The 8,780-nt window shown below is 38.2% G+C and overlaps 1 protein-coding gene across 4 annotated transcripts in view; it reads right to left on the bottom strand.

Annotated features, from left to right (window-relative positions):
• LOC107660316 (PEX5-related protein-like) overlaps nt 1-8,780 on the bottom strand; it is a 111,308-nt gene that overhangs the window by 48,107 nt on the left and 54,421 nt on the right. The window lies entirely within an intron of this gene.

The following is an 8,780-nucleotide window of genomic DNA, read 5'->3' on the forward strand; positions in this document are numbered from 1 at the left end:
ATGTCAGTCTTATGCACACCCCTTCAAGTAAAGTGTTACCGCTTAAACTAGTGACCTGAGTTAAATGTTTCTGGGCTAATGGAGCCCAGATAAATTAACTAGTGGCTTAACAATGTGAACCTGGGTGCTGTACCCTTAGGTTTATTTAACTAATGACCTAAATAACTATGTGTCTCTTGAGCCAATAGCTCAAACTTACCTAGGTAGAAACGTGCACTATGCATTTCATTAACAAACAGCAATCACACTGCAGGCTGATAGATGAAGTAAGCCCCAGCAACCACCTGGCTCAGGCTCGGGCAGCCTGAGCAAATAGTTTTAAATGTGTCATTCAAGAGTTGTAATGTTTTTTTCCCATTAACGTTCATTAACGTTACTGCAATGTAAATACCTTTAACTTTTTAATAAGCTAACAAAATATTTGGAGAAAGAATAAATCACTGTACACCCTGTAGATGGTACAGGTTGGTCATATGCCCAGGACTAATTCTGCCTCAAAAGCAGCTGCTCATTTATTTTGATATTTTAAAATATTTATATTGCATATTAAGAGCAATAATGTTTGCATTGTGTGAACACATCATTGCTAAATGCATGGCTCGTTCCAAGATGGTCTTGAGCAAGACACTGCAGTGACTTTATTTAAATGCAGTTGTCTACTTTTATATTAATTGGGTCCAAAATAATATTTGCAACATAGAAATGCTGTGCATGCTGCTGCTGAGAAAGATCTTGATGAATGAATGCCTCTGCAAGCTGCTGCTACTGCACAAGAGACTGAACTGCTGAGAGCTCCATTAATTAGGTATATAAGTAGCTAGGCGAATGCCTATTGTACTCTAACACGGTGTCTACACCAGACGAGAGCGGCACAACATGACAAAGTCAATAGACCCATTACGATAGATAAAGCTGTCCGCAATGTATGCAGTGCGACACGGCCAACGCAACAAAACTTCAGCTACTGCTGCTATTGATAATATTCAATAACATTTCAATACGGAGTTGAAGTACATGCTGTTGCTGTTAATGATATCCACAATGTTGTAGTTGGAATTTACTGTGCGAGCTGTTGCGGTTGTAATATTTAATCAGAATTTGTGAAGCATAATCTACTGCTGCTGCACGAAACCTGCTGTAAGCCCTGTTGAATAAGCAAAGTAATAAATGCCTATTGCACTTTAAAGAATTAATTTACCCTCCATGAGTTATCACTAAAATTTCATGCAACTAAAGCGCTTTCTGCTGCTGCTGCTATATTAGCAACAATAATATGACTTGCTATGCATGCTGCTGCTAATATTATTTCTAACCTTGCAACTGAATTTGCTATGCATGCCATAAAATTTGCTAACATTGCGATCTGAATAGCTATGCATACTGCTGCACAAAAATACTTAGAATTGCTAATGCCCTTTTTTAAATAACCAAACACAACAATTAATGCTTATTTCGCTTTGAAGAGTTCTATAAACCCTGTTGAATTGAATAGTAAAGTAATCAAATTCCTATTTCACCTAAAAAGTTCACTACCATCCAAGTGTTATCTTATCACTGAAATTTGTATGCAACTAAATGTACTTTCTGCTGCTGCTGCTATGTTAGCAACAATGATAATTGGATTGCCATGCAGACTGCTGCTAATATTTCTAACATTGTGTCTGAATTTTGCTATGCATGCTGCTTCTATTAAAATTCACTAAACTAGCGATCTGAATAGCTATGCATACTGCTGCTACAGCTGCACAAATGTACTTAGAATTGCTATAAGCGTCTTTATTAACAAGCAAACGCAATCAAATAATGCCTATTTCGCTTTGAAGTGTTCACAAAATCTACTGTAAGCCCTGTTAAATAAGCAAAGAAATAAAATGCCTATTTCACTTTAAAGAGTTACTTACCCCATACGTTATCACTGAAATTTCAAGCAACTAAAGTACTTTCTGCTGCCGCTGCTATATTAGCAACAATAATTTGACTTCCTGCTGCTAATATTATTTTTAAAATTGCATATGAATTTGCTATGCATGCTGCTGCTATTAAATTAGCTACATGCGATCTGAATAACTATGCACATTGCTGCTACAGCTGCACAGAGGTACTTAGAATTACTATAAGCCCCTTTTAAATAAACGAAACGCATCCATTTTTAGTCACTGAAACTTCAGCAATTGTAAGTCGCTTTGGATAAAAGTGTCTGCAAAATAATAAATGTAAATGTAAATGTAAACTACGGTCTACCTACTGCTGCCGCAACTAAATGCATAATTCGATTTGCTATGCATACTGCTATTAATAATTCGCTAATAACGCAATCTGAAATTCTATGGATACTGCTGCTACACTCCATGAAAGTACTAGAATTGCTGTAGCCCATCCATGCATTTTCACTGAAATTTCATGCAACTAAAGTACTTTCTGCTGCCCCTGCTATATTATTAATAATAATTGGTTGCTATGCAGACTGCTGCTAATTGTCACAATTCACTCGGGGAGCAAGGAACGAGGAAACGAGGAGTACTTGAATAACACAGTCTTTAATAATCCACAGGAAAACCGAGAACAAGGAGGACATTCAACAAGTAGACCCGACAAACAAGAACTGAAAGGACTAGGGTTTTTAAAGGCAGGATAATTGGGGAGGAACAAGACACACCTGGAATCAAATTAACACAATCAACATGAGGAAGAAACTGGGTCACAGGGGCAAAAACACACACAGAATAGTCCATAATCCTGACACTAATATTATTTCTAACATTGCATCTGAATTTGCTATGCCATTCTGCTGCTATTAAATTAGCTAAAAATTGCGATCTGAATAGCTAAGCATACTGCTGCTGCAGCTGCACTGAAGTACTTAGAGTTACTATAAGCGTCTTTATTAAACAATGAAACGCAAACAAATAATGCCTATTTTGCTTTGAGGAGTTCAAAAAATCTCTGTACGCCCTGTTAAATAAACAAAGTAATAAAAGCCTATTCCAATTTTAAAGAGTTACTTACCCCATGTGTTATCACTGAAATTTCATGCAACCAGATACTTTCTGCTGCCGCTGCTATAAACACAGTAATAATTTGATTTGATTTGCTATGCATACTGCTATTAACAATTCGCTAATAACGCGATCTGAATTCTATGATACTGCTGCTACACTCCGTGAAAGTACTATAATTGCTGTAAGCCCAACTGAACACACAAATAGTAAATTCCAGTTTAAGAGTGTCCTACTATTAGCTACATTACATGGGCTACTGATTGGAAATGATTTATTATTAGTAGTATCTTTATATTTTAAAAACATTCATGATTAATTATCTTTAAACTATCACTAAACTTGACTTTCATAATAAACTCTTCACAATCGCTGAACCAAGGTAACGAGTGAAATAGAGATGTGGCCCCTTTAAGAATGAGCGCTCCCTCTTCTGAGTGCATTGCAATGCGGCACGAGTACACGTATAAGTGGGTATATTATTTTCTGTTGCTCATTAAGTTGTTATGGTTAAATAGGTAACGTTTCATAAACGTCAAATAAGTATGACGTTTATGAAAGACAGTTATACGGGTTCACCTTGTCTTAAAACTGTGAACAACTGTGAAACGCCAACTGCAAACCGACCCCACTAGTGAGGTGTGCATCTGAAAGCGATCCGTTCATGGTCAATGTAAAAATGAATGCCCACAGAAGATATTAAAAGCGTTACTACAAATAAAGTAGTCCCCAATTCACTTTACTGTTCTAAATCCACGACACTTGACGTTGTATTCTCACATACAGTACATGAACTAGGAAAACTGCTTGCTGCTGCTGCTACTGCTACTGTTGTTATATGAACAAGACATGCTTAGTAATTACTCCTCACGCGAATAACCTGCGCGTAGTTTTACAACTTGTATGTTTTCTAGTTTAAAAATTATAATCTGACAAACGCAATTATGCACTGAAATCAGAGTAAAGACCGTTTACTTATCTAGCTGTTGAGTTTCAGAGAAACTCTGAAAGCGCACTGTAGAAATCTCTAGTGGATGCTAGCCAGCCATATAAATGCAAGGCAGTAAGCTCATTGGCTGCATATGCAGCATGAACCAATCAGCTTGTGCCAAGTCGTTTAACTCTCTGAATATCATCGGTTACGTTAACAACCCGTCGCCTGCGCCATCTAGAGTTTCATGACTGAACTATATATTTACACTGTAACAAGGACACCTTAAAATAAGTGTAACCCAAATATGTAATCAATGTAATTATATATTTAATTCATGTAATTACATATTGCAAATCACAGTCAGGGCTGTCACTAAAATTCACAACCCTTTTCCGGATGGGCCCCCTCTCCCCTGGGCCCAATGAGTAAGATTTGTCTGAGGACCTCAGTGGACCCCAGTCTTCACAGGACCCGGGACAGTGCTCCTGGTTGTCAACGGCAATGATCACAGTATATTACGAAAGTAAAATATGGTAAAATTAAACAGTTCCCATTCTTTGAGTTTTCAGTTATGGTGCAGTACAATTTTTTGTGATTTCTGTTGGCAAAGTGGTGAATTTGCATGACCTTCTTGATCCCATTGCGAAATCTGTGGGAAAATCTTTCATCCTCACATGGAATTCCTGATTGCATGGATTCCTATTTAAATGACTGAATTACAATAATAAATGTAACTGCACATTTAGTTTTGGTTTGCAAGCTAACAGCTTAGCCTAGTGCCTTAGAAAATGCTAACTGGTAAAGAAAACCACTTATGAAAGTGAAAGACTCATAAATTAGAAGCAGCTCTTAACTTTAGTTTCTCCAAAACCTTCATGTTTCCAATCCAATGATTGCTGCAACCAGTAATCTCTATAAATGTTACATTATCATATTATATACTCATTCCAGTGAGAACATTAAATAATTAGAACTGAGATTATTTTCTTTACAGTAAATCATCTAATCTCACAACACAGAGGGTGTCATTACCTGTGGATAGTAGTAATGATTGAAATCACTGATTCAGACCAAAAATCAGATACAATACTTACTATAGGTCATAATGCATCTCTTAAGTGATGCAATGCTGTAACTCAGTGACATTTCTAAATAAATTTTCATAAATATATTGATTTGTTTACAAGTATCAAATAGACCATTACATGTAACAATACAATACATATAACACGTGTATACAATACTCATAACAATTAATCATTCTGGTATAGCAGTTTGGGACACAAATTGTGACGCAAATCTTTGGATTTTTGCCATAAGTAATACAATGGCAATTTTTATGGCTGTCAAGAATTGACATTTTTTATGGCTGTCAATAATTTGAAAACAACTGCCCTTGACACAGGTCAACACTGAGAGTGCCCCTCACTTCATAACAGAGGTAATAAATGATCAATATGGGGCACACAAGGCAACCCATTTATCAGCCTTGTGCTTGGTAATGTGTAAAGAATACATGAGGTCCATTCTGAAATCCTACAAGCACCAAACTAATTTTTTACACTCTAAGGTGAATTCACAAAATTGTTGCAGCGATTTATTGACAAACCACCCACAATCCAGTTTAACTAAATGTTCAGATATTTATGGTCTTATTTTTCAGCTGAAACATGCAAATTAGGTTCATTGCCTTATTCAGAAATCCCAATGCTGTTTGTCTGGCATATTAACATTGTGCAATGACGTGTGCACGATTTAGCAAATCGAGGGAATGAATTAGTAAATCGTGCGCACAATTTATAAATCGAGGGAACTAAATAGTAAAACGTGCACACAATTTAGCCTACAATTTTGCTTGCCTGCATGCCATGTGCTGGGCACACATGAGCCATACAGTGGGGGAAATATTTATTTGATCCCCTGCTGATTTTGTAAGTTTGCCCACTTACAAAGAAATTAAGGGTCTGTCATTTTTATGGTAGGTTTATTTTAACGTATAGAGACAGAATATCAACCAGAAAATCCAGAAAAAACACATTATATAAAGGTTACAAATGAATTTGCATTTCAGTGAGTGAAATAAGTATTTGATCCCCTACCAACCAGCAAGAATTCTGGCTCCCACAGATTGGTTATGTGCCCATGTGGAACAATGACCAATAATTTTCTCCTATTAAATTCGGATAAGACAGAGATATTACTTATTGGACCAAAAAACAGTACACAGAATCTCTTGGATTACAATTTGCAACTAGACGGATGTACTGTTACTTCCTCTACAGTCAAAAATCTGGGTGTTATATTAGACAGCAACTTATCTTTTGAAAATCATATTTCTTACAAAAACAGCATTCTTCCATCTTAGACATTGCCAAGCTACGAAACATGTTACCTGTTTCTGATGCAGAAAAGCTAGTTCATGCATTCATGACCTCTAGACTGGACTATTGTAATGCACTGCTAGGTGGTTGCCCTTCATCCTCAATAAACAAGCTACAGGTAGTCCAAAATGTAGCGGCTAGAGTCCTTGCCAGGTCAAGAAAATATGATTATATTACCCTAATTTTACCGTCTCTGCACTGGCTACCTATTAAATTCTGTATCAGTTACAAAATATTATTACTTACCTACAAGGCCCTTAATGGGTTAGCTCATGCGTACCTAACTAGTCTTCTACCACGCTACAATCCATCACGCTACCTAAGGTCGCAAAACTCTGGACTTTTGGTAGTACCTAGGATAGCAAAGTCCACTAAAGGAGGTAGAGCTTTTTCGCTGTTCACACACAGCTTCAGCTAATGATGGCAGGGCAAAACAGACCGTTTCGAAAGCATAATTACGTTTTACCCTACTAGAATTGATGCCGGAAAGTTATTATATTCATAAGTGCAACAAGTCATTTGCATGTGAAAGTAGAAACAAATGCAGTTCAGACGAAACTTCTGGGCTGATTCAGGGATGGATTATGACTTGCAAAGGCCCCTGGGCAAATTATCTCCAAGTCCCCCCACTCCACCCCGCCATAACATTTTTTTCCGTTCTTTCCTAGCTGCGCATTCACAGTAATTGAAATTGGAAGTTACGATCATGAATATTCAAACCGTTATCACTCCGCGTCAAATGCCTGCGCTACCCTGCGATAAAAAAGCATATGCATACATTGTACAGGGTTTACAGAATCAATATAAGACTAATACATTTTTCTGATATTTTTCTCTCTACAAGTCTAATAGCTACAACGAATAATCAACAAATGCGGCAAATTGAGGCGTATAAAATACGTCTTTAATGAATTAACTGTCAAATATACACATTTAATGCATCATGAATCAAAAAAGTATTTGTCACTAAACAACTCTGTGACACATGTGTGAAACAACTCACATGTAAAGTTTAAACATCAGATCATCACGTAAGAAAATGCAATTTAAGACAACACAATTACAAACAATTTTTGCTGGCCCTGACAATTATACAATCCAGCATGGTTACTGAAACAATTTCTTCTCCTCGCGAAGTCATCCACCACTTCATCGAAACTGCGCTCTTTTAAGAGTTCGGACTCAATGGCCATGAGCGACAGAGAGTTGAGACGTTCTTGGCACATTCTCGTTCTCAGTTGCTCTTATCCAAATCCAGCGGGTACGAGGCTGAGAGCGCATCGGCGCTTGTCATAATGTCAAAGTCTTCGGGCATGAAAAGAACACCAAACAGCTCAGTCAGGTGTTTGTAAGCCCCCAAACGATGTTGAAGACAGGATGTAAGTTTGTCAATGATGACACTGAATGTCTCTACTCGAAACTGATCCCTGCCATCATGCAGCACATCTGGTTCTGCACTCTCGTCTGCCATCGTTTTGAGCTTTTTTGCACGCTGGATGTCACGCTTGTAACACAGAGAAACGCCGGACACGTTCATGGCTGCTCTTTCAAATGCTTCAAAGCCATCTCGCTGCGCTGCCACAAAGTCTTGCAGAGATGAAATAAGATGAGTTGCTGTAAATATGTCTATGTCGTGCCTCTGTAATTGCTGGCTTGTGGCCTGGAACCTGTCTAGTACCGTGTTCCAAAAATGCGCCATGAAGGCCATCTCTATAGTGTCCAGCTTGGTGCACAGCGCAGAAGCTTCGCTGCGAGTTTCTCGTTTCTCCTGCATGTCATTGGATATTTTACCCAATGCATCTCTGACCTGTGCATAGTGTTTCCAAAGCGCCTTACAGGACTCTGCTCGCGCACTCCACCGAGTATCCGACAGTGATTTTAATGTCATCTTGATGTTAGTATCACGAAAGACCTTTCCCCATCGGTGTGTGGATGATGCGCAAAAAGAATAAATTGACTGAACTAAATCAAAAAAACTACCAGCTACTTTGCAACTATCAACAGCGTTGGTGCCAACCAAATTTAATGAATGTGCTGCACATGGCACAAAATGGATTAAGGGATTTCTCAGTTTAAGGTGTGCCTGGACCCCTTTATACTTCCCCGACATGTTACTTGCGTTGTCGTATGACTGCCCCCTACAATTGGATAGGTCAAGCCCAAGACTGTCAACCATGGCCAAAATGCAGTCAGCCAAGCTCTCCCCGGTGTGACTTTCTATTGGTTCGAATGCCAAAAAACGCTCCACCACATGCCAATCAGGATCAACAAAACGAAAAATAAAAGTCAGTTGATCAACATGAGAGAGGTCTGGGGTTGAGTCCACAATTACAGAAAAGTATTTCGCGTTTTGAATTTCCTTAGCGATGGTTTGCTTGATTTTCTCCCCCATTAACTGAATAAACTCTTCACACGTTGTTGATGATAAGTGCCCTTTCCCTTCCACCCAAACTTTCGGATGTGTTCAGC

The sequence above is a fragment of the Sinocyclocheilus anshuiensis genome, unplaced genomic scaffold, assembly GCF_001515605.1.
Source record: "Sinocyclocheilus anshuiensis isolate Anshui unplaced genomic scaffold, SAMN03320099.WGS_v1.1 scaffold1599, whole genome shotgun sequence".
In the NCBI taxonomy this organism is placed as follows: domain Eukaryota; kingdom Metazoa; phylum Chordata; class Actinopteri; order Cypriniformes; family Cyprinidae; genus Sinocyclocheilus; species Sinocyclocheilus anshuiensis.